The sequence below is a fragment of the Podarcis vaucheri genome (genome assembly GCF_965113315.1).
Source record: "Podarcis vaucheri genome assembly, chromosome: 8".
Taxonomy (NCBI): Eukaryota; Metazoa; Chordata; class Lepidosauria; order Squamata; family Lacertidae; genus Podarcis; species Podarcis vaucheri.
In genome coordinates, this window is record NC_138766.1 from 82,328,884 (window position 1) to 82,355,025 (window position 26,142).

A 26,142-nucleotide genomic window follows, 5' to 3' on the forward strand; every position below is an offset into this window, starting at 1 on the left:
ATTTGTCCTTTTTTCTTGAGATTGACAGCTGACTGCACGATCCTGTATATATAGCATTAAGGCCAGAAACAATATATGTAGTGTTATATTTGTTTTAAATGTTGCAATGTTTTTGCGGCTCCCAGTTGTTGTTGTTTTTTCGGAAACGGGTCCAAGTGGCTCTTTTTGTCTTAAAGGTTGCAGACCCCTGGTCTAGGGGATATCTAACAATCCAGGATAGCAGCGGGAAGCAGCGGGAAACGGCGCTGAAATAAGGGAATTTCCCGCCAAAAAAAGGGAAGGTTGACAGCTATGCTCCAGAACGAATTAAGTTCTTAATCCGAGGTACCACTGTATACAAAAGCTCGATGGGGAAGAGGGCTCGCATCCCATTTGCATGTCGTTCTTATTAGTTTGCATGGCGCACGGGCCTCCTCAGCCTCGCGCACCAGGGAAAGAAATAAATAAATGACAAAACCTGGCTGGGCCCGGGAGGCATGTATGCTTTGATCATGCAAAATTAAATGGAGGCAAACCGCCGGGTCTTTGGCTTTCCTTTTAATTTCCTCCTGGAAGCCTCTTTCATTTGAGGCGAATTACACACGGCGCTAATGCATGCAGGCGTCTAATCACAGAACGAGGCACCCACAGCCTGTCATCAAGGCCCAGCTGACACTTCCTTTCGCAATTCTGCGGTGTGGCGGGGGGGGACACGCTTTGCAGTGGCACTGGGAGGGCGGGGGGAGGAGTGGCACTGGGGGGAGAGTCAGGAGGGAAGCGAGCAAACAAACAAAATCCACCATGGTTTATTCTGGAGCAATGTTTGCTCAGCGCCGTTTTTTGTTTTGTTTTTTCGATGTTAGCAGGATGTGTTGTCCTTGCAAACCGCAATTAAAGAGGATGAGTCAGAAGTCGGGTTCATAGAAAGCGTGTTTATTGTTCCCAGTAGATTTAAGAAGGCTTGGAAGCATGGGTAGGCAAACTAAGGCCCGGGGGGCTGGATCCGGCCCAATCGCCTTCTAAATCCGGCCCGTGGACGGTCCGGGAATCAGCGTGTTTTTACATGTGTAGAATGTGTCCTTTTATTTAAAATGCACCTCTGGGTTATTTGTGGGGCCTGCCTGGTGTTTTTACATGAGTAGAATGTGTGCTTTTATTTAAAATGCATCTCTGAGTCATTTGTGGGGCATAGGAATTCGTTCATATTTTTTTCCTTCCAAAATATAGTGCGGCCCCCCACAAGGTCTGAGGGATGGTGGAGCGGCCCCCTGCTGAAAAAGTGTGCTGACCCCTGCTTAAAAGGAAAGGCAGGATAGAAGAGCTGCTCTTTCGGTGTTATTGTCCCAGGGACCTTTTCGTGCCCCCCCCTTTCTCCACTATATTGGTTCATTTTCAGGCCACATTCCCTCCACTGCTAACCGTCAAGCAGTGGCGTAGTGTGGGTTGTCAGCACCCGGGGCAAGGCAAGTAATTTGCGCCCCCTAACCCGTGGATTTGCACCCCTAACCCATGGATTTGCGCCCCCTAACCCTAACCCCCAGATGTTGCACCCGGTGCAGCCGGCCCCCCCTGCACCCCCCACGCTATGCCACTGCCATCAAGGGTCTCCTGTCCTGCAGACCCTCCAAGTGTCCCTATTTTCCAGGGACAGTCCCGGATTTACAGAAGTCGTCCCGGTTTCTGATTTGATCCTGGAACATCCCGCTTTTCCTTAGGACGTCCCTATCAGTGGCGTAGCGTGGGGGGTGCAGGGGGGGCCGGCCGCACCATCTGGGGGTTAGGGTTAGGGGGCACAAATCCACGGGCTAGGGGGTGCAAATTATTTGCCTTGCCCCGGGTGCTGACAACCCACGCTACGCCACTGGTCCCTATTTCCATGGGAGAAATGTCAGAGGGTTGTGGAGTTATGGGACCCCCTGAGCCAAGGAGATAAGTTAAGTACACAACCTTTAGAAGGCATCTAAAGGAAGCCCTGCATAGGAAAGTTGTTCTTTTTAAATGTTTAATGTTTAATTAATTTTTTTATAGCCACCCAGAGTGGCTGGGGCGACTCAGTCAGATGGGCAGGGTATAAATAAGAAAATTATTATTACTATTGTTGAATAGGACATCCCTGTTTTCATCAGAGTAATGGTCCTGTTGGAGCTGTGATGGCAGAAAAGGTGGCGTTGCAGCTTTTGGCACTCCCCAAAGAAAAGGTAACAGAGCAAATTCACAACATGTGTTTAAAGCCCTATGATAGCACTCTAAGCAGTCATGGTTCCCTCCCACTCCCTGAATTCTGGGAGCTGTGGTTTAATAAAGGAAATGATAATTGCTGGGCTACTGAGCCAGGTATGTCCAAAGTCTGTTTTGGGTACCTCAAAAAGTCTGGGTGCCATTTTTTGCGCCTGGCTGACACTCAAGGATTACTGCAATGTATGTGCTTTGAAGCCTCCAAGTATATGTTAATTCTTTGGCAATCAGCCTTCTTTATGGTCTAGCTCTCACTTTCATACATCACTACTGGGGAACCATAGCTTTAACTATACGGACCTTTGTCGGCAAGGTGATGTCTCTGCTTTTTAAGATGCTGTCTAGGTTTGTCATTGCTTTTCTCCCAAGAACCAGGCGTCTTTCAATTTCATGATTGCTGTCAACATCTGCAGTGATCATGGAACCCAAGAAAGTAAAATCTCTCACTGCCTCCATTTTTTCCCCTTCTATTTGCCAGGAGGTGATGGGACCAGTGGCCATGATGTTAGGGTTTTTTTATGTTGAGCTTCCGACTATATTTTGACCTCTCTTTCACCCTCATTAAAAGGTTCTCAATTCCTCCTCACTTTCTGCCATTAAGGTTGTGTCATCTGCATATCTGAGGTTGTTGATACTTCTTCCGGCAATCAAATCTATCCATTCTGAAGGAACTCAGCCCTGAGTGCTCACTGGAAGGACAGATCCTGAAGCTGAGACTCCAAGACTTTGGCCACCGCATGAGAAGAGAAGACTCCCTGGAAAAGACCCTGATGTTGTGAAAGATGGAGGGCACAAGGAGAAGGGGACGACAGAGGATGAGATGGTTGGACAGTGTTCTCGTAGCTACCATCTTGAGAAGACAAGAGTGCCTGGCGTGCTCTGGTCCATGGGGTCACGAAGAGTCGGCCATCACTAAAGGACTTAACAACAACAAAAGCTTCTGAATAGCAGGTGCAGAAAAACAATCAGTTCCTGCTTATGTGCTTCTCATGAGAATCTGATTGACTGCTGTGAGAGCAGGCTGCTGAATAGGATGAGTCACTGACTGGCCTGATCCTGCAGGCTCTCCTTATATTCTTAAGTAACTAACAAGTACTTGCTGTTTCATGTCACCCAAAATCAGCAGCCTGAAGCATCCTACTCACTCTGCCTTAGGGCAAACCCACAAAAACCTCCTGACATTAATAAACGATAATTGTGCTACTCTATTCCATCCTTCCCAATCCATTTCTTGAGAGATCTTCATTTAAAAGCCAAGTAAAAATCTCTAGCATATGCATGGTGTGAACAGTCACCATACAGCTTTTGGATCTTTCCAGATTTCCAGCAAAATATTTCTGTTTTGTTGCAGAACTCGTTTTGGCAAACACGGATGGGTGCATTTGATGCGGTTTTAGCTGATTATAGTCACCTGTTTGGCTTTTGGTTTTAAGCTTCTGTTCAGAAGGCTCACAGGTGTTGTCAAACGTTATAGGGAGGCAAGGGTGCCAAATAACCAGGAAAAATGCTCCAAGCCGCTCTTGTGTCTTTAGCAAGAGTCTGACACGCAGAAGCCAGCTGGGGAAGCTAATACCGGCACAAACTATGCAGTCATTTATGCTATTTTTACTGCAGTACAGTGGTACCTGTACTTAAAGGCGCTTCAGGTTACAGACGCTTCAGGTTACAGATTCTGCTAACCCAGAAATAGTACCTTGGGTTAAGAACTTTGCTTCAGGATGAGAACAGAAATCATACAGTGGCGGCAGCGGGAGGCCCCATTAGCTAAAGTGGTGCTTCAGGTTAAGAACAGATCTCCGGAACGAATTAAGTTCTTAACCTGAGGTACCACTGTATTTGCGCCCATCCTTAAATCAGTGGGGCACCTGCGAACATCCAAATGTTGCTGGACTACAGCTCCCATAAAGGTAAAGGGACCCCTGAGCATTAGGTCCAGTTGCAGACAACTCTGGGGTTGTGGCGCTCATCTCGCTTTATTGGCTGAGGGAGCTGGCGCACAGCTTCCGGGTCATGTGGCCAGCATGACTAAGCCACTTCTGGCGAACCAGAGCAGTGCACGGAAATGCCATTTACCTTCCCGCCGAAGCGGTGCCTATTCATCTACTTGCACTTTGACGTGCCTTCAAACTGCTAGGTTGGCAGGAGCAGGGACCGAGCAACGGGAGCTCACCCCATCATGGGGATTTGAAACACCGACCTTCTGATCGGCAAGCCCTAGGCTCTGCGGTTTAACCCACAGCGCCACCCACGTCCCTGATGCTTTGCTCCCATGATGCTTGGCTATTGGCTATGCTAGATGGGTCTGACAGAAGCTGATGTCCAATCACATTTAGAGGGCCACAGGCTCCCTGTTCCTTGCTCTAGTCTACCCAAGCCCAACTACATGTAACTTAAATGGGAATATATTCTTCTGCCGTTCACAGAGAGCCATATATGCCACCTTGAGCTCCTTTGTGGGAAAGAAAAGGCTTGCAGGGCTGGTATAACCCACCCACTCTCAGCCCCAACCCCTACCTGCTGCACTATGGATATTTTGATGATGGATTTTACCTGCATTGGCAGAGTAATTATTGTTGCAACCTTGCCTGGGACTTTAGGGCGAAGGGCGAGTAATAATAATAATAATAAAATTGTAAAAATGTTTACAAAATGTAGGGGGAGGAATTTCTTTCCTATTAAAAATCAAACAAACCCTTTAGAAAGATAACAAACACTGTGGTCCTTGCCTTTTGTGTTTGAGTTGGCACAGGACTCCAACTGAATTGGTTTCTATGAGCAGTAATCACTTCACTATCAGGAAAGCTGAGCATAAAAGGACTTAAAAACAAACTGTGAAGTCTAGACAACAGAAGCTTCACTCTAGTCTTTTTTGTTCTTTTCTGTTTCAATTGGCGAGACCTGCTTACCTCAAGGTTAGCCCTTGCTGTGACTTCAAGTGTTAAGTCTGATCCTCCAGACTCTCTTCCATGGGGTGAAAACATGAAATCATAGCACTGTCAAGTTGGAAGGGAATCCTGAGAGTCATGTAGCCCAACCCCTTGCAACGCCAGAATCTCAGCATTCAGTCTCCCATCCATTCTGAAAGCAGACCAGATCCTGCTTAGCTTTGCAAATATGGCGGCTGTTTTAATGCTGCACTGCTGGCTACAAACCTCAAAAAGAGGAGGAAGTAGGCTAGATTCTCACAGAAGCAAGGGAGAATAGTGCCTGAATGTATCGCCTAGCAGTTTCTTGAGTTCTGAAAATGTTAGAAACCCGCTTTTACTTTTTCAAAACAATGAAATGCCACCCTTCCTCAAAATTTCTGCAAAGAGCAAAGACATGTACAGAGATAGTGCAGGGACAGGAAAACATTTTCAGTCTCAGGGCCACATGTCAGTAGTGGGCGGAGTCAGAGGATAAAGGTAAAAGGTAAAGGACCCCTGGACGGTTTTAAGTCCAGTCAAAGGCGACTATGGGGTTGTGGCACTCATCTTGCTTTCAGGCTGAGGGAGCCGGCATTCATCCACAGACAGCTTTCTGGGTCATGTGGCCAGCAGGACTAAACCGTTTCTGGCACAACAAAGCATCGTGACAGAAGCCAGAGCGCACAGAAATGCTGTTTACCTTCCCGCTGCAGTGGTACCTATTTATCTATTTGCACTGGTGTGCTTTCGAACTGCTAGGATGGCAGGAGCAGGGACCGAGCTCACCCCGTCACGGGGATTCGAACTGCCGACCTTCTGTCTGGCAAGCCCAAGAGGCTCAGTGGTTTAGACCACAGCGCCACCCGCGTCCCTTAGACGATAAAGAAAGTGCAGCAACATATGCAAATAACCTTTGTACAGTAGATTTGCTTCTATGCAGACTCACACATGCCTCTCTGTCTCCCATCCAAGCAAGCAAGCAAGCAAGCAAGCAGAAGGCATGATCAGAGTTGAAGGGCAAAGCCTAGCCAGGGGAAGATATTTAGGGTGCGAAGCAGCACTAGTGAGAAAGATAAGAGGATTTTGCACTGGGGAAAGATAAGAGGATCTGGAGGTCTTGCAGTAGGCTCCTGGGCCTGATGTCCTTTCTTCTCCCTGGAGAAAGTTGCTTTCCAGGGTCAATCACCAGAAAATCAAGACAGGCCCAGGGAATAAAATAGGAAAGCTTGGAGCCAAGTGGCCAGACCAAATACAGCAGCCTGCTCTTGCACCCTTCGAGACAGCATGCTTTGTGCAGTGGTGGGTCATCAGGCTGGCATCCGTCTGTCTCAGGAGAGGATGGAGGAGTGAGCCTTTGGGGGTGAAGTCAAGCCGATATAGGAGAGGCATGTTTTGTTGCAGCTGGGGCAGATGAAGGTGTTTGGATGTCCTGCTGCAGATGCACCATGCTGCTCTTCTCTTTGTGTTTGTCCCAACAGTCATTCCTCCTCTGGTCACTGCTGTGGATGCACGACCTGGCTGGCTGTGGTTGTCTGCATGGGGTTCCCCCACGGCAGGGCTGATGCTGCCAGCCGCCACGTCATGTGCACCACAGTTCAAGAAGGACACTGACCAACTGGAACGTGTCCAGAGGAGGGCAACCAAAATGGTCAAAGGCCTGGAAACGATGCCTTATGAGGAACGGCTAAGGGAGCTGGGCATGTTTAGCCTGGAGAAGAGGAGGTTAAGGGGTGATATGATAGCCATGTTCAAATATATAAAAGGATGTCACATAGAGGAGGGAGAAAGGTTGTTTTCTGCTGCTCCAGAGAAGCGGACACGGAGCAATGGATCCAAACTACAAGAAAGAAGATTCCACCTAAACATTAGGAAGAACTTCCTGACAGTGAGAGCTGTTCGACAGTGGAATTTGCTGCCAAGGAGTGTGGTGGCGTCTCCTTCTTTGGAGGTCTTTAAGCAGAGGCTTGACAACCATATGTCAGGAGTGCTCTGATGGTGTTTCCTGCTTGGCAGGGGGTTGGACTCGATGGCCCTTGTGGTCTCTTCCAACTCTATGATTCTATGTTTGCAGACATCTTTGTAGCGCAGATCAGGTTTGCCAACAAGCTCTCTGCTTGAAGCCAGCTCCCTGCAAGCACATCCTTGGGCATGCTCCAATATAACATGTGCAAGTCTGGTTGTGCCTGACTAGGAGACTGCCTGGGAACGCCATGAATGCCCCTGGAAGGTACACGATGGAAGAAAAGTAGGCAAGCATTGACCCTATCAGAGATGCACTTCTTTTTTCCCCAAAAGATATTTATTAAAGTTTTTTAAAAATATAACAATGGAAAAAAATAAAAAAATAAAAAGAAACAAAATACAACATAAAAACAGTTAAAAAACAGATAATTTTCCATAACATATCTTCCATACGCTTATGTCCCCAGACCTCCTCATACCTCCCTTCTTTGTATTCCACTTCAATTTGTTAGTTCAGCAAATCCTTACCATTAAGCTTTTACCATTTATAAACCTTTTTTTCCGTATCTCCTAAAGCATTACAGCTGGAAACCCCTCAATTTCTATCCAACATCCTTCTAACATTCATTAATTTTACAATATTTCTGTAAATAGTCTTTAAATTTCTTCCAGTCTTCTTTCACCAACTCTTCTCCCTGGTCTCAGATTCTGCCAGTCATTTCTGCCAATTCCATGTAGTCGATCACCTTCATCTGCCATTCTTCCAGAGTGGGTAAATCTTGTGTCTTCCAATACTTTGCAATGAGTATTCTTGCTGCTGTTGTAGCATACATAAAGAAAGTTCTATCCTTCTTTGGCACCAATTGGCCGACAATGCCCAGAAGAAAGGCCTCTGGTTTCTTCAGGAAGGTATATTCGTTCTTCTTCTGTATACTTCGTTCTTCTGTGCCCCCCTGCCTTTAATTCCCTCCCCCTCCCATTACTGCTACTGGTCAAGCTTTTTGACACCACAGAGGCAAAACGCCTGCGCGTCGAGGCAACACCTCCCTGGAAAGTTAGTCAGCGAGAGAGTGTGGTGAGAGCCAGTGTGGTGTAGCGGTTAAGAGTGGCAGACTCGTAATCTGGTGAACTGGGTTCGCTTCCCCGCTCCTCCACATGCAGCTGCTGGGTGATCTTGGGCCAGTCACACTTCTCTGAAGTCTCTCAGCCCCACTCACCTCACAGAGTGTTTGTTGTGGGGGAGGAAGGGAAAGGAGAATGTTAGCTGCTTTGAGACTCCTTCGGGTAGTGATAAAGCGGGATATCAAATCCAAACTCTTCTTCTTCTTAGCAGCAAAGGTTGCCAACTGACCAAACTGATAATATTTATTTAATTTGTATACCGCCCCTCATCATAGGGCGCTTCACAGCATTGAAAAAGACCCAAACACATTCTGGTCTTCTTTTGCAGTTGAAAATCTGAGAAATCAGCAGGTTGCAGCCGTAACGCTAAGCTGAAAGCAAGGCATAGGCCAAGCTGCACACTCTCTCTCTCTGTGTTGAAAGGCACAGGAGGAGCAAGGGTTAGGAGCAGTGTTTTGTGTTGTGTAGGCTCCTATGGTGTAAGTAATGGGTCCTGCCTGCTAGCCTGCTCCCTGGTTTGCTCATTTCTATATACAGTCATATCTTGGGATGAATATGCTTCAGCTTAAATATTTTCAGGTCGCGCTCTGCGCGACCCGGAAGTAACGGAGCACATTACTTCTGGGTTTTGCCGCTCGTGCAGACGCTCAAAATGACGTCACACGCATGAGTGGAAGCGGCGAAACGTGACCCGCGCACGCGCAGACGCGTCTTACATTCACATCCAGAGGTACCACTGTATAGGGTGCCTACATTCTGCATAGACTGGTTGCACGGCAACATGTGCAAATGGCTTTAGATACCTATTAGGTCCATAAATTACCATATAGCATTTAGTGACAATTTGTTGTTGACAAAGGACAGCTGGACATATAAAGGGCCCCATTACCTTCAGTAGCTTAGGGCCTCATCCAACCTAAATCCGGCCCTGGTTAGGAGTGGGTAACGGAAAAGAAGTCAGCCAGTCAACAAATAAATAAATAAAAGTCAGCAACTGCAGACGTTTGCGCGCGTGCTCGTCTCCCTCTCTCTCCGATTTCCATTACGCAATGTATATAGGCGAATGCAAAGCTCTGCTAGCGCTAAAAGCAACCCAAGCTCCCTTGCAGAGCGTCTGTCGAAGCGCAGCAGCAGCGCAGCCAACGGGGCTGGATCAGCTGCTGGGGGCCGTGACGTCACAGGTCCTCCTGCCTGCACAACGTTCCATTCAGGCGAGCGCGGAGCGCGTGCTCCGTCGAGCACATGGGCAGCGAGCCGCCGAGCTCGGAGCGGCAGCGACCTGCGCTGCTGCCCCCCCCTCCCCGCTCGGCTCTTGATTTTTTTGCATTTTATATGTGCATCGGATTTATATTCTGTTTTTTTGGAAACACACATGCACATCTAAGGAAAGGGGCAGCCGCGGCCGGAAACGGCCAGCAACTTTGCAAAACGCTTCGAGGATCTGTTTGGGGAGAAAAGGAGACTTGCGTGGCCTGGGGGAAAAAAGATGCGTGGTAAGTCAGGCTTGCGGTGGGGGAGGGGAGGTTGCTGCAGATGCATGCGGGATGGGGGGGGGAGAGAGAGTGAAAACCTCCCCTCCCCGCGTTCTTTTTCCTTGTCATTTAATGGGGCTTTGCTTTCTAAACAAACCGAGCGAGAAGTTTGCAGGTGGCCGCGTCTGGCAATCGCGCCGCGTGCTTTTTTGTGCGTGCAAGAAGCGAGGGGGGGGGGAGAGGGCTTGCTCCGTGCTATATTTATATCTCTCTCCCGTATTTGGCCCCCACCCCACGCGCCCCCTTCCCTCCTCCAAAGCTCTTTAGCTAACTATATATATGTGTGTGTGTTTTAAATGGCACGTTTAAAAGAAAGGGACAGGGATGCAGAGAGAGAGAGAGACCCACGGCCACGATGGCTGGAAGCGCGCAAAGAAAAGAGCCGTGCTGGCGAAATCAATAAAGAAATCGGGGACCCTCGAAGAGGGATGGGGAAATGGCACGTCTTGCTTTCTTTGCCCATCCTCCCCTCCATTTCCTCCCCCCCCCCCCACATATAGATCTCCGGCTCCTGGCCTTGTGCATATTATGACTATTCTCCCCCTTTTCCATATATGCGCTAGCGAGATGCCCGGAAAACTCGTTTTTCTGTTGTGTTTTACTTTTGGAATCGGGCAACTTTATCGTGTACTTGGATCTCCTTCTCCTCTCTCTTTCTCCCTCTGTCTGTAGCCCACCCTTCACCGCAGGGGAAACTCGGACGGGTTTTTGCTTCCAGCAGGATCGGGGCCGTCATCTTTTTTCCGATGTGCACGCGCGCACGTCCATAGGAACAAACACTTCTGCCTTGGTCCAAAGTACAGTTTCGGATGCAATCTTGGAGATGTTTCTAGGGCTTCCATCGTGCAGCCACGTTTGTCGACTGTGATGTTTTCCCTCCTCTCTCTGCCTCCCCACCTTGAATCGAGACCCCCCCAAAAAAAAAATAGAACCCCAAAGACACAATACAAGGATTTTCTCCTTCTGACATAGGCCTTAAAGTCATCTAGCTCACCCCCTCCTCGTGCAATGAACTGCATCTTTACTGCAAAGAGATTTGTGTATTTATTATTTTTATTTAATTAAAATATCTGCAAGCCTCCTTCGCCTGTACACTTTCCAGGAACAGAGTCTTACTGTATATAAATACATATTAAAAATTACACATGTCCATACCAAATAATGCAGCAGCTATATCAGGCAGAATTCGAGAGGCTGTAAATAACCATTTTTTAAAATGCCTGGGCGTTTTGTTTGACCCAAAATCACTTGAGAATAAAGCGAACAGTTAATTTTTTTGTTTTCTTTAGGCTGCAATCCTATGCCTGATTTCTTCGGACCAAACTCCATTGAACGCTATGGTTTGGATCCAGGCTAAGTTTGCTACACTTCAGGTCCCGTTGAAAGCAATCCAAGAAATTAGTCGTGGCTAACTCCACTCCTGTTAAAATCAATGACTTCTGGATCCAATCTGGTTTGACAGACATTGGTAGGCGTGTATAGGATTGTACCCTGCGTAGTCTTCCATCCTTAAGAACCAGAAGTAAAATAAAAAAAGGAAAATCTTGCCTGTGCAAATAACAGGTCACATTTTCAATTTTTATTTTGACATTTCTGTGTTGTTGTTTTTAAACCAAACATTAAAAGACAAAAGCATAGTTGAAGATCGAACTCAAAATGGCATCGGAGGGAAACCCTTGATAATTAAGGTAGGGAAAGGATTATGATGATTTTGTCTGCAGTGACACCTCTTAAAAACGACTTCAGATTGACAAGTTGGGACATGTTTATGCTGGCCCATATTTATTAGCCACAGAATTAGTCATTCAGCAACTCCTGTGACAGAAGCATTTCCTTTTTTTGTAATCATTTTATGGCTGCCATCCTGTAGGCGCTTATTTTTTAAGCACTAATTTTATTTACTGCAAATATAACTTAACTTGGGAGTAAGCCCCCTTTGAATTCAGGGAGTAAGGTTGCGCTGTAAAAATATGCGTCCTTTACATCGATATATTTGGAGGGAAGGATTTCAAAGTAGTTCTAGTGGTCTGTGACACTTTGAGGAGGGGAGTGCAGTCTTTTAAAATATGAACGTTTTGAATTCCTACATCCCTCTGAAATTGTATGTCAAAGTCTTGTGGTTTTGTTGATTATGTTCTCTGATTGTCGTAATACAAAATGGAAGATTTGCCCCATCCTCCTCACACCAAACTGCTCTGTGACCAAAATGGCAACAGACGTCCTGAGTATTTTCCTCCGGCCTCATGCAAAGCTTTCTTTTCCGATTTATTTTCCTTCTTGCGCTCATCTTCTCTTGTGTAGGAATGGTATGATCCCACATTTCCCCCTGAAAGTCAAGGATGCTTGTATATGTATTTTATGCTTGCAGCAGCCTTGTGAGGTCGAATCGTGATTTGCCTCCCATGGAGCTTCATAATTTTGCAGGGATTTGAATCTTGGTCTCTCTTATGTTTAGTTTCCACCAGTAAAACCTAGGTTTTGTGTTTGTGTAGACCTGAACGCTGGGCTGTGTCACTAGCTGTCATTTAACCCTATTCCAGTGGCCGCCTCTGCGTTGCAAGCTCGTATAAAAAAAAAAAATCCTACCTCGTTTGTGTAGAAAACGCTTTTTCTGGCCTGATGTGAATTGAGTACGTAAACAAGGCCAGCTTAATCCAGCGCCTCCTTCCTTGCCCATTCTGACTGGCAATTTTAATTTCCAAATTGTGTTGGTTTCTCTTCCTGGTTGTGATACGGAACCATGATTTGATGTCCTCCTGCAAAGGTGGCGTCTCTGTGAATCAAATTGCCAAATTCATGTTTGTCTTCAGTCCATTCCTCCCCTAATTTGTGACTGCTCCTGAGGCTCTCTTCTACTACAGTCATACTTCAAGTTGAATGCGCTTCGGGTTGAGAGTGGCTGAGTTGCGCTCCGCGGCAACCCGGAAGTAACGGAGCGCTTTACTTCCGGGTTTCGCTGCTTGCGCATGCACAGACACTCAAAATGATGTCATGCGTGGTAGTGGCGAAACGCAACATGCGCAGACGTGCTATCGCGTCTTGCGTTCTGTTCGGGATGCGAATGGGGCTGCAGAATGGATCCACTGTACTGTAAGGATTTTGCAGGGTTGTAATGCAAACCATCTCCTGCCAACCTAGCAGTCTGAAAGCATCAAAGTGCAAGTAGATAAATAGGTACCGCTCCAGCGGGAAGGTAAACGGTGTTTCCGTGCGCTGCTCTGGTTCACCAGAAGTGGCTTAGTCATGCTGGTCACATGACCAGCTGTACGCAGGCTCCCTCGGCCAATAAAGCGAGATGAGCGCCGCAACCCCAGAGTCGGTCACGACTGGACCTAATGGTCAGGGGTCCCTTTACCTTTAATGCAAACCGTGTCTTATAGCAGCCCCTCCTGCCCTGTCCATTCTCTTACCTGTCCATTGGTGACAGGTGCTGCTGGTATGCCTGGCTATGTAATGTTGACCATCCTGTGGAATAGAGCACAGTCTAAAGGTGGTTAGAAATTGCATCCTCTGGTTTCCTAGCAACTATAAGATGCCTGTTCTGTGAATCCTGCAGGATGGCTTTGGAGCAAAAGCAGACTGGGCCGTTCCTGCTTATTTCAGGGATGGAGAGTTCCATAAGGGGGGCAGGAATATTTGGGCAACTGCTGAGGCCCACACCTCTGCAAGGGAGCCCTTCCACACTCACCATGGTCTTTCTTGTTGGTGTTGCTTCTTATGGATAATAATAATAATAATAATAATAATAATAATAATAATACAATAATTTATTATTTATACCCTGCCTACCCTGGTTTCCCCAGCCACTCTGGGTGGCTTTCAACAGAATACAGTCATACCTCGGGTTGAAGTAGCTTCAGGATGCGTATTTTCGGGTTGTGCTCCGCCGTGACCTGGAAGTAATACTTCTGGGTTTTGCTGCTCGCGCATGTGCAGACGCTCGCGCGTTACTTCTGGGTTTTGCTGCTCGCGCATGTGCAGATGCTCAAAATGCCATCGTGCGCATGTGCGGAAGCAGTGAACGCGGGTTGTGTTCGCTTCAGGATGCGAACGGGACTCCGGAACGGATCCCGTTTGCAACCAGAGGAACCACTGTATTAAAATACAATAGTCTATTAAACATTAAAACATTAAAAGCTTCCCTAAACAGGGCTGCCTTCAGATGTCTTCTAAAAGTCTGGTAGTTGTTCTCCTTGACATCTGGTGGGAGGGCGTTCCACAGGGCGAGTGCCACTACCGAGAAGGCCCTCTCCCTGGTTTCCTGTAACTTGGCTTCTTGCAGTGAGGGAACCGCCAGAATCATAGAATCATAGAGTTGGAAGAGACCACAAGGGCCATCGAGTCCAACCCCCTGCCAAGCAGGAAACACCATCAGAGCACTCCTGACATATGGTTGTCAAGCCTCTGCTTAAAGACCTCCAAAGTAGGAGACTCCACCACACTCCTTGGCAGCAAATTCCACTGTCGAACAGCTCTTACTGGACCTTGGCAGTGGACTTTGGTGTCCGGGCAGAACGATGGGGGTGGAGACGCTCCTTCAGGCTGCCCCATGCACGATTTCCCTCTGGGCATTTTTTAGCTGTTAATTATTACATTTATATTCCATCTTTTCTCCCAAGGAGTTCAAGCTTTCCCTGCTTCTCAGCCTCTCCATTTTCTCCTCACAACAACCCTGTGAGGTAGTCTAAGATACAGTGAGTGGCTCCAGTGATCATTTTGACTGAGTAAGGTTTGAGCCCCGGTCTCTCGCAGGAACTAGTCTGGCACCTTTAACCACTACACCTCACTGCCGGTTTGAGCACAGGGGGAGAAGGCAAGCAAGTTGGCAGCAGGGCTTTGGAGAGGTGGAAGAGGGGACTGTCTAAGGGTCTTTGCTTGTATCCCTCTTCCATCCTCCCCCAAACTCCCATGCAGAGCATACCTAGATTCAGCATTGAATCTAGGGTCATGGTGAGAACCAGTTTGGGCTGTGTACTGAGGCCAGTCAGGATTTGGTGATCTCTACTGACAGATGCAGATTTGTCACGCTGGCCACGTGACCCGGAAGTGTCTCTGGACAGCGCTGGCCCCCGGCCTCTTGAGTGAGATGGGCGCAGAAACCCCAGAGTCTGTCAAGACTGGCCCGTTCGGGCAGGGGTACCTTTACCTTTACCTTTTACTGATTTATGGAGGGACACGGGATTTGCCGATCAGAAGGTCGGCGGTTCAAATCCCCCTGATGGGGTGAGCTCCCATTGCTTGGTCCCTCCTCCTGGCCACCTAGCAGTTTGAAAGCACCTCAAAGTGCAAGTAGATAAATAGGTACCGCTCCGGTGGGAAGGTAAACGGCGTTTCTGTGCGCTGCTCTGGTGCGCCAGAAGCGGCTTAGTCATGCTGGCCACATGACCCGGAAGCTGTACGCCGGCTCCCTCGGCCAATAAAGCAAGATGAGGGGCGCAACTCCAGAGTTGGCCATGACTGGAGCAAATGGTCAGGGGTCCCTTTACAATTACTGATTTATGGTTTGTCTTTTTTTTTTTTTCCCTTCATTTCTTAATATTGTATGTGGTGGGGTTTGGTTAAAAACTCTACCAGAGCAGTTTGCAGGGCAAATACGTACAGCCCCTACTTTTTTAAAGAAAGAAATCATACCAAAACAAGGAAAATGTAAGATAGCCAGCATCAACATTTTTTTAAAAAAAGAAAGGATAGATGAAAGGAAATAATATAATTCAGTGTTGAAAGGCTAACAGAAGAAACAAGGCAGTTTTCACTTTCCAGAAGTGGTTCACTTCCTAACAGAGAGAATTCCAGAGTCCAGGTGCCATCACTGAGAAGGCCCTGTCTCTGACTACATAACGGTCAAATGTTGATGGCAGATTAATCAGCCTTCCGGAGAAATCACAACAATGGATTGAAATAAAAGCAATGACCCATTTTGACCCAATTTAAAGTTCAGCATGCCTGGAGACCATTCCTGCTCTTCATGTGTGAGTGGTTATTTATAAGCCTAGTACAGATTACAGATGGTTTGCTATGTAGTCATAGACAAAATGAAACTGTATAAGTAAAATCATAACATAGAAGATACGTTAAATTCGGTTGTAATACATAAAGGATACAAAATTACCAGGGGTATCTGAAATAAGTTGCACAACATGAAACCTTAAAATGTGGCTGTGAAGAGTGAGTTGAAAAACATAAATGACGTAAACAGATTAAAATTGTGATGTATGAGAACGGCGGCCAAACAGGATAAGTTTAACCGGGGGGATATTTCCTTGCGTAGTTTTGCAGCCAGAAAGAGAAATCTGGCCACAGCCTCTGTTAATAATTTGTTTGGATTGGGCAAAAGGTAGACTGTGCAAACCTAGCAGAATAATAGAAACATAGAATTGTAGAGTTGGAAATGACCCCAAAGATGTAGGAATCCTGCCCACACCCATCTCTGGTTGGGCTCAAACCACCAACTTTATTTAAAGGCCAGAGCCGCTGCATGAAAAATGGTCGCATCTATCCTTCAGCCCAAATCCAAAGTGCTCTCTTTCTGAAACCATTCTGTTGGGGTTTTCCCCCAAATGCTTGTTGTTGTTTTTTAATATGATATTTATTAAGTTTTCAAAGGAAAAAAAATTACATAAGAGAAAAGAATAAAAAAGAGAAAAATAAAAAGAAAAAAGAAAAATACAAAGTACAGAAAAAAGATAAAAAACATTTAAAAAGAAAACACATCAATCTTTCCATGTCATATATTCATATCCTTGCTTCCCTGACCTCCTCACGCCTCCCTTTTTTGTATTCCAATTTAGTTAGTTGATTCAGCAATTTCTTTCCCTCTTTGTTTTTATCTTAATCCTTTAACTTAATATAATATAACTTTGAATTCTCACCTATTAATAATCCATTTTTCATACACCTTTAAAACATTACTGCTTAAACCACTTAACTTCATTCTGACATCATTCTAACATTCATTAATTTTACAGTATTTCTGTAAATAGTCTTTAAATTTCTTCAAATCTTCTTTCACCGACTCTTCTCCCTGGTCTCGGATTCTGCCAGTCATTTCCGCCAGTTCCATGTAGTCCATCACCTTCATTTGCCATTCTTCCAGGGTGGGTAAACCCCCCCCCCAATGGCTTGTTATGCCTATGGTGGTGATCCTATGGCAAGATGGCCATCTGTCATGGATGCTTTAGCTGAGATAAGTCGGTCTACAGAAGCACATATTTTGATATGGTATGTTGAATTGTATTTATAAAAGAATTTATATAGTTACCTACAGCCTGCCATGTTATAATGATGATGATGATGATGATGAAGATGAAGATGATGATGATAATAATAATAATAATAATAATAATAATAATAATAATTTATTATTTGTACCCCGCCCATCTGGCTGGGTCTTCCCAGCCACTCTGGGCGGTTTCCAACAAAGATTAAAAATACATTAAAATGTCACACATTTTCAGATGTCTTCTGAATGTCAGGTCGTTGTTAATCTCTTTGACATCTGGTGGGAGGGCATTCCACAGGGCGGGCGCCACTACCGAGAAGGCCCTCTGCCTGGTTCCCTGTAACCTCACTTCTTGCAGGGAGGGTACCGCCAGAAGGCCCTCGGCTTTGGACCTCAGTTTCCAGGCAGAACAAAGGTGGTGGAGACACTCCTTTAGGTATACTGGGCCAAGGCTGTTTAGGGCTTTAAAGGTCAGCACCAACACTTTGAGTTGTGCTCGGAAACGTACTGGGAGCCAATGTCGGTCTTTCAAGACGTGTTATATGGTCTCGGTGGCCATTCCCAGTCACCAGTCTAGCTGCCGCATTCTGGATTAGTTGTAGTTTCCGGGTCACCTTCAAAGGTAGCCCCACATAGAGCGCATTGCAGTAATCCAAGCAAGAAATAACTAGAGCATGCACCACTCTGGCGAGACAGTCTGCGGGCAGACAGGGTCTAAGTCTGCGTACCAGATTGAGCTGGTAAACAGCTGGCCTGGACACAGAATTGACCTGCACCTCCATGGACAGCTGTGAGTCCAAAAAGACTCCCAGGCTGCGCACCTGGTCCTACTGTGGCAGTATATGTCCTGGGGCAAAATCCTAAAAAAAAAATCTCAGCAACTTCAAGCCTAAAAAATAGCTCAACAACTCTGGGGTAAACTTCAACCCTAAAAAAAAAATAATCAACAACTTTGGTCGGCCCTCACACATGCTCACTTCATCAAATCTGGCCCTCTTTGAAAAAAGTTTTGGAAGCCTTATAATAAAGTGCTGGAGGAAAGGGACTGTGAGCAATAGCTTGGGAGAGGTGTTAAAGCTAAAACGATTAGCCTGCCTTGTTATTTTTCCTGTTGCCAGAAGGTATGATGTAACCATGTTACATTTATAGAGCTGAAATGTTGCCTTTTGCAGTTTACTATTGTGTTGTTGTTGTCTTCGGATGTTATGCGGAAGTTGCTCTGGCATTGTTTTGATTGTGAAATGCGTTCAATGTTAGAAACTCAGGCAAATAAACAAATCGCCAAATGGCATCGCAACAAAATATCTAGGCATCATTCCCCCCATGAGACTTATTATTGTTATGATTTTTTCTATATCACTTCTATACTGCTTTATACTTTAAAGAAAACATCTCAGTGTGGTTTGTTGTTGTTGTTTAGTCATTTAGTCGTGTCTGACTCTTTGTGACCCCATGGACCAGAGCACGCCAGGCACTCCTGTCTTCCACTGCCTCCTGCAGCTTGGTCAAACTCATGCTGGTAGCAACAACAACAAATCCATTTATTGTGAGGACCATGCCTGTACACAAACATCAACACAACAATAGTTAAAAATATTAAAATTCATTAGATACTATGCCAACAAATACCTTCATCCCACAAAATAGAAAGAGAGGGAAAACAAGCAACGAGTTAAACAGACGATGAAGGGGTCTTTACATTGTCATGTTGGTAGCTTTGAGAACACTGTCCAACCATCTCGTTCTCTGTCGTCCCCTTCTCCTTGTGCCCTCCATCTTTCCCAACATCAGGGTCTTTTCCAGGGAGTCTTCTCTTCTCATGAGGAGGCCAAAGAATTGGGGCCTCAGCTTCAGGATCTGTCCTTCCAGTGAGCACTCAGGGCTGATTTCCTTAAGAATGGATAGGTTTGATCTTCTTGCAGTCCATGGGACTCTCAAGGGACTCTCAGTGTGGTTTACAACACACTAAAACATCACATCAAACAATCCCGAATAAAACAAATTCAGGCTTCCAGGAAAATATTTCAGATCCTTCTCTAAGTGAATTTTGCTTTCTCCCCATATTTGTTTACCTACTTAATTTATAGAGTTGCCCCATAGCAGAAGTACTCTAAGAAGCCAAGGGGGTGTACAGTGGTACCTCGGGTTACAGACACTTCAGGTTACAGATGCTTCAGGTTACAGACTCCACTAACTCAGAAATAATACCTCGGGTTAAGAACTTTGCTTCAGGATGAGAACAGAAATCGCACGGTGGCAGCGGGAGGCCCTGTTAGCTAAAGTGGTACCTTGGGTTAAGAACAGTTTCAGGTTAAGAACAGACCTCCGGAACGAATTAAGTTCTTAACCCAAGGTACCACTGTAGTGGTTAGAGTGTTGGACTAGGACCTGGGAGATCAGGGTTCAAATTCCCACTCAGTCATGAAGCTCATTGGGTGACTTTGGGGTCAGTCACAAGTTTCTTAAGGTTCCTCACAGGGTTGTTGTAGGGATTAACTGAGGAGATGGGTCAATCATGTACAGTGGTACCCTCGGGTTACATACACTTCAGGTTACAGACTCTGCTAACCCAGAAATATTACCTCAAGTTAAGAACTTTGCTTCAGGATGAGAACAGAAATCGTGTGGCGGCAGCAGGAGGCCCCATTAGCTAAAGTGGTACCTCAGGTTAAGAACAGTTTCAGGTTAAGAACAGACCTCTGGAACGAATTAAGTTCTTAACCTGAGGTACCACTGTACTCCTTGCAGGAAAAGGTGGATATAAATGCAGTAAATAGGCTTGTCTGCTGAAGAAAGCTGGAGGGGCCAGCCAGATGGAGATGTCAGTCACCATCCTGGCATTCCAGAGATCTCCATGTGGTTGCAGTTGGACTTTCCTCAGTCACAAAATGCGCCCGGCGCCTGGGGAATTTCTAACACTGGTCTTCTTTGTCAGTGTGCCCGCAGGTTGTCAGTCCTTGACTGGTGCAAGACGCCAAAGGCAGGCCAGCTCTCCTCTTTTGCCTCACCCAGTTGGCCCGCTGCGTGTCTCTGTTCCATGCTGTGTGCTTTATTTACAGCGGCGACACAGGACTGGCTTGTGGAAGAGCCATGAGTTTCAGATCCGCAGCGGAGTTCCCGTCCGCTTGCCAGAATAGTGGCTTGTCAAAATGGATCCGCAGAAGCTTCACAGACATCCAGCTGTTTGATGGAATGGACCACAAGGGTAGATGGTTGGATATTAAAGGGATTTTTGATTTTATTTCCCCCCCCCCATTTTTCTGTGCAGAATTCCTTCCTTCTAGCCTGGGCAGTGTGAGGAAGGTGAATGAGGACACAGAAGGCGGCAGCCAAGGCTGTGCTGACCCATTCCCCTGATGGAAAGAAGCATGTGAAGCTCTGACTTGTGTTGAAATCTGGCTTGGCAAGGAAAGGGAGATGTTTGTGTAACATGCTGTTGAGGAGTCATAGCAGGACCTCAGTCACAGAGCCTCCTTCACCTTTGCCCAGAGTTGTCTCTCTTTTAAACACAACTCTCTCTCAATCTTTCTCTCTCTGCTGGAAGATTAAATAAGGACCCACCCCCCAAGAAATCAGCCATGGTGGTTGCAGTCCTGCTCTTTTTATTATTAGAAACTGAGGGAAACAATTAACAATATGCCTCTTGCTCAGTGTTAGAAACTCAGATATACAGTCTCAACTTGGAAGTTGAACGGAATCTGTTCCGAAAATCCGTTCAATTTCCAAAACTTCCAAAACGTTCAAAAACTAAATCACGGCCTCTGATTGGCTGCGGGAAGCTCCTGCAGCCAATCAGAAGCTGCGGAAGCCCCGTCGGACGTTCAGGTTCCGAAAGAACGTTCGCAAGCTGGAACAATCGTTTGGGATCTAAGGTACGACTGTATAAGCTAGGTGCCAAATGGCTCCTTAAACCAGGGGATGACAGTTGCCAAAAGAGAATGCCTATTAGTCGCCATTAGACAGCTCAAAAAGTCTTATTTTTCAAATAAGGGCAGACTGTGACTGATTCTCAGTTAAATGTCTGGCTCGTTCAGACAACAACCTTGAGCTAGAGTTAAGAACTTTGAGAACTGAAAGAAGAAATGTCATTCGATCCAGGGACAGTCCATCTATCTGGTTCGTTCTGATTGTGCAGATAAAATATCCCAGATGGATTGCTATGGGATGAGTTGTTGGTGTGTGAAAACTATCCCATGATTCCCCAGACATGCACCTCCAGATGGTGGTGACGTCAGGCGCCATCCTAGCGCATCTTCACTCGGTCGCAAGTGGCTGATAGCCAGGTGCAAAATGCGCCTGACAAATTCCGAACACTGTGTCTTGCTTCTCTGAGTGGGGAATGGAGAAGGTTGCATAAGTCTGTGCCGAAGCTAGCCTGCTGTACTGAGGTGAAAAATAGATGTTCATTGTTCCATGCGCTTTGTCTCTGCTATATGGCTTTTGGGAGGTTGATGACAAGGCAGTGCTGCCCAGTCCTGCTTTAGAAATCAGCATCCATGTCTCTTAGGTCCTTGGACAAAGAGAAGCCAGAGATATCTGCCTCTCCTGCCTACCGCCTGCTACTGCTAGCTTAAGAGCCAGATCAACATTTCCGATGTTAAAGAAATGAGCCACTCCAGCGAAGAGGAGTCCTTTGGGTCTCTAATGAGGCCATTCTCTTTTTGGGAGCTGTGAACCTCTCGTCCTTTGCAAGAGAGCGAGAGTTGGGAGTACAGCATGAGCCACGAAGGCTATATAGATAATTAGTGTGTTCTTTCTGGTGTGTAATTGTAAGTAATTATGTCATTAATGTAATTGCAGGCCATAACTTTTCCCCCGGGCTTGAGGAACACTCTGCATCAGGCCACTGAGGGTGGGGAGGAAAGGGTCGTTGACATGTACCAGATTGACGCCCCTCAATTCTGTCACTCTGGGCAGGGAGGGATTTTGATCTCTTTACCTCTCAATGCCACACATACCAGTATTTGTTTGCTTTTGTTTTGGGGCAATTCTTGTTTGTTTCCTTTGTGGTATACAGTGGTACCTTGGGTTAAGAACTTAATTCATTCTGGAGGTCCGTTCTTAACCGGAAACTGTTCTTAACCTGAGGTACCACTTTAGCTAATGGGGCCACCCGCTGCCGCCGCGCGATTTCTGTTCTCATCCTGAAGCAAAGTTCTTAACCCGAGGTACTATTTCTGGGTTAGCGGAGTCTGTAACCTGAAGCGTCTGTAACCTGAAGCGTCTGCAACCCAAGGTACCACTGTATTTGTGTCTCGCCTTACTGTAAAGTGGTCCCAAGCTGGTTTAGAATTAAGTTGAAACCTAACAACATTGGGTTGGTACAGATTTACTGTGTAAGCGGTGTGAGAGAACAGTAAGATGTGGGCTATCTTAAACCTCTGCTGCCTTGAGGGACATCTTTGGGGCAAGAAAAAGCTCAGGAGTAATCCCTACACAGCGGAGTCGCTAAGGTGCTCGGATGGAGCCATGTATGCCTCCTCCCAGCGACTCCTGCAGCCAAGGCATAGCTGTCAACTTTCAGATATGAAAATAAGGGATCAGCAGCCTCACCTGTCCCGGGGACAGTCTACGGGATATCTAACAATCCAGGATAGCACCGGGAAACGGCGCAGGAGTAAGGGAACCCCCCCCCCCAAAAAAGGGAAGGTTGACAGCTCTGCGCCAAGCTGGTGCCAAACATATTGCTCTGCTTTCCTTTGGACCACATCAGCGAGTCTTGTCATCTGGGCAGGACAGGATAGGACCTTCATATGCATTGCCCAGGCTTGCTCCCTGCGGAGGTCACTTTGGTGCTCCTTTGAGGTGCACTCTGTTGTCTCTCGAGATGGACGGGCGCCAATGGAATTGCTTCAGAAAGGGAGCACTTTGAATTTGGGCCGAAGGGGCGATTCAGCTATTAATGCAGCGACCCTGGTACCTCGGGTTAAGTACTTAATTTGTTCCGGAGGTCCGTACTTAACCGGAAACTGTTCTTAACCTGAAGCACCACTTTAGCTAATGGGGCCTCCTGCTGCCGCCGCTGCGCCGCCGGAGCACGATTTCTGTTCTCATCCTGAAGCAAAGTTCTTAGCCTGAAGCACAATTTCTGGGATAGTGGAGTCTGTAACCTGAAGCGTATGTAACCCGAGGTACCACTGTAAGGAGTTCCACAGCCCTGCTTGCGAGCCTCACTACCAGCCCATCTCAAATTGCTTTGCTCAGTTTTCAGGAAGAGCTACTACCTAACAGCTGTGACTAAATGAGCCCCACATTTTTGCCTGTTGGAGAAGACCCCCTTGTCTCTTCTGTAGAGACACTGTGATGTGGTTTCTGTGGCTGGCTGGGTGTTGCAGATACTCACCCTCACCACAGACCTAAGAAAAGTCGCTAGGAGTTTACTCTGCCACGGATGAATCCATCCATTCATGATTACCCGAGACCCTTCTGTAGACCAGTTTGAGTTTCATAATGGTATAAAGGCAGGGATTGAATACAATGAAAGCTGTTGATATTACAGTGACCTTGAGTATCTCCTTGTTGTCATAATGGTGGCCACAGGGATGGGGAAAACACAACATTGGAATCTCAGACTTGTTGAGTTGGAAGGGATCAAGAGGACAACTCCTTTCTCCTTCTGTGTTAGAACTCCTATTTGGGGACTTCCCTGGCCTTTTTCTGGCCCATGTAGGACCAGTCTGGATAGTTAGCCTTAGTGAAGACTTGACGTTTTCCTCCCCCCAATTTTTTTTGATTGCGTTCCCCCTGAAATGAGGCTGCATTTTAATGTTTTAATGTTGTATTTTAATCTTGTTTTTTAAAGCTGTATTTCAATCAATTGTTTTTATATTTGGTGTTAGCTGCCCTGAGCCCAATCTTGGCTGGGGAGGGCGGGGTATAAATATTTTATTATTATTGTTGTTGTTGTTGTTGTCTTTCACCCAAAGTGGGGCTCGAACCCACAATATTGAGATTAAGAATCTAATTCTCTGCTGCCTGAGCTATCAATGGAGGGGTCCTCATATTAGAGGTGCCAGTGAGTTCAAGGAAATTGGGGCAAAGCACCACATTTTCAGCCATGTTGCTGCTCTCATCTTGCAAGGGTGTTTAATAGCAGCCTTGGTGCATCTTTGGGGAGGTAGAGGATCTTAGTGATGGGATGATAGTCCAAATCCTTCCCGTGTTTTGACTCCCTGCTTGAAATGGAGACAGTCTCTGAAGTCACCTTGGGTCAGGCCCTTTATATAGACCTTGCAGAAGGCCTGCTAGCTTCTGCAGGGATCTGCAGGCGGCCGGGCTTATTCGTTGTGCACAAACGTGGCTGCTTCCTTGTGGCACTGAAGATCGTAGGAGGCTTTTTTAAGGGTGCAAACCTGAAGATGGATTCTCCAGCGTTTGTTATGTAGCCGGCATTGGCTTTCTCTGCGAGCTTTGCAGGATGGAGAGAGAGAGAGAGAGAGAGAGCTAAACTCTTGGCTCGCTTCAGCCAAACAGCATTTTTCCAGGAAACTGGTGCCCACTGAGGCTATTTCCATGTCGGGGAAGAGTGCTTATTCCAAGTTCACGGCGCTGGCAGCTGCGTCCACCGATGTTTGGCGCGAAATGAGCTCTGCTCCTGCCTCCCTCAGACCATGAATCTTCCAGGTCATCTAAGTTGAACACTGAATAAATTGCATGCTTCGCTTTTTGCTTTTTTTAAATGGCTTTGGCTCTTCCGAAGGTTTTGCTTCTTTGCTGTTTAAAGGGTGATGGGCATGAGAAAACAACAGCCACCCAGATCTTCTTCCTAAAGAGAAAAGGGAAACTATTCTTTCCCCTGCTTATATTAAGTGCAAATAGAACCATTTCTCTCACAGTTGCTGGAAGCCTCTGTTCTTAAAACGATGGACTGGATGTATCCTCCCCACCTGGCATTCCAGGTGCCAAGACCGTTTATTGTCATGTTTAAACGCCGGTAAATGGGATTTCCGAGCCAGAGGTTCCAGGAGAAGGGACACACTGGCGCTGAGGCCGGTTCCCTTGATTGCTACAGGGCTGGGATGTTCTGAAAGAAAGGTCTGTTCTGTTATGCACAGCTTCTGTCGCCCATGTGAATAATGGGGATATGTCGCCTTAAAATTAGGGGTTATCTGGCAACTTCAGGCTGTGCATCAGCCGGTCCTTCATTTGCTTGCCGATTGCTTAAAATGCTTTTTTGACTCCTGCTGCTGCTAGTACTTCTCAGGGGCAGTATCCAAGTGCCTGTTCGGAGTTTGAGTTAGGCTGAATTCCTAGCTCAGGTGCTAAAAGCAAGGGCTGCAGCTCAGGGACACAGCATTCGGAAATCACTTTTTATTTTTAGTGCCTCAAGTTTCTAGACCAGGCATAGGCAAACTCGGCCCTCCAGATGTTTTGGGACTACAACTCCCATCATCCCTGACCGCTGGTTCTGTTAGCTAGGAATGATGGGAGTTGTAGTCCCAAAACATCTGGCGGGCTGAGTTTGCCTGTGCCTGTTCGAGACAATACGGTTGTGACTTGAGAGTGTGGGAGCAATAAATGCTGAAACCTAAAAAGCTAGAGATTTGGCAAAATTTCAACATCACCATCATTAGCCAGCTCAGACAACCTTGTGATTGAGAGGCAAAAGAGAAATGTTTGAAATAAACTGATTTGAAATCAAGGAACTCCCTCGGGAAGTGGTGGATTCTCCTCCGTTGGAGATTTTGAAGCAGAGGTTGGATTGCCATCTGTCATGGATGCTTGAGCTGAGATTCCTGCATTGCAGGGGGGTTGGACTAGATGACCCTCAGGGTGCCTTCCTGCTCTAAAATTCGATAATTCCTAGGTTTAACCCCCAGAGTCCCAGGTAGGGCTGGGAATGTCCCCTGCTTGAAAAGCTGGCCAGCTGCTCGATAGACCAATGGTCTGACTCTGCATAAAACAACTTACTGTGTTCTTAAGCATGCTTGGAATCATAGAATAATTCCCGGGGCCGTCTAGTCCAACTCCCTTGCAGTGCAAGAATATTTTGCCGAGGGTAGGATTCGAACCCACGACCCTGGTGTTATTAATCTCATGCTCTCCCACTTGAAAGAGGTTGCCATAACAGATTAGGCATGGCTTAATACCGGGTGCAAGTAGATAAATTGGGACCGCTTCCTAGCGGGAAGGTAAATGGCGTTTCCGTGTGCTGCACTGGCTCGCCAGATGCAGCTTGTCACGCTGG

General features: G+C 46.6%; 1 long non-coding RNA gene across 1 annotated transcript in view; it reads left to right on the forward strand.

The window, feature by feature from the left end:
- Positions 1 to 9,453: 9,453 nt before the first annotated feature.
- The window catches only part of LOC309539653, an 80,451-nt gene continuing 63,762 nt past the window's right edge, over positions 9,454 to 26,142 (forward strand). The window contains exon 1 of the long non-coding RNA XR_014222915.1: positions 9,454 to 9,697. This is a non-coding gene — a long non-coding RNA (uncharacterized lncRNA). The remainder of the gene's footprint in view (positions 9,698 to 26,142) is intronic.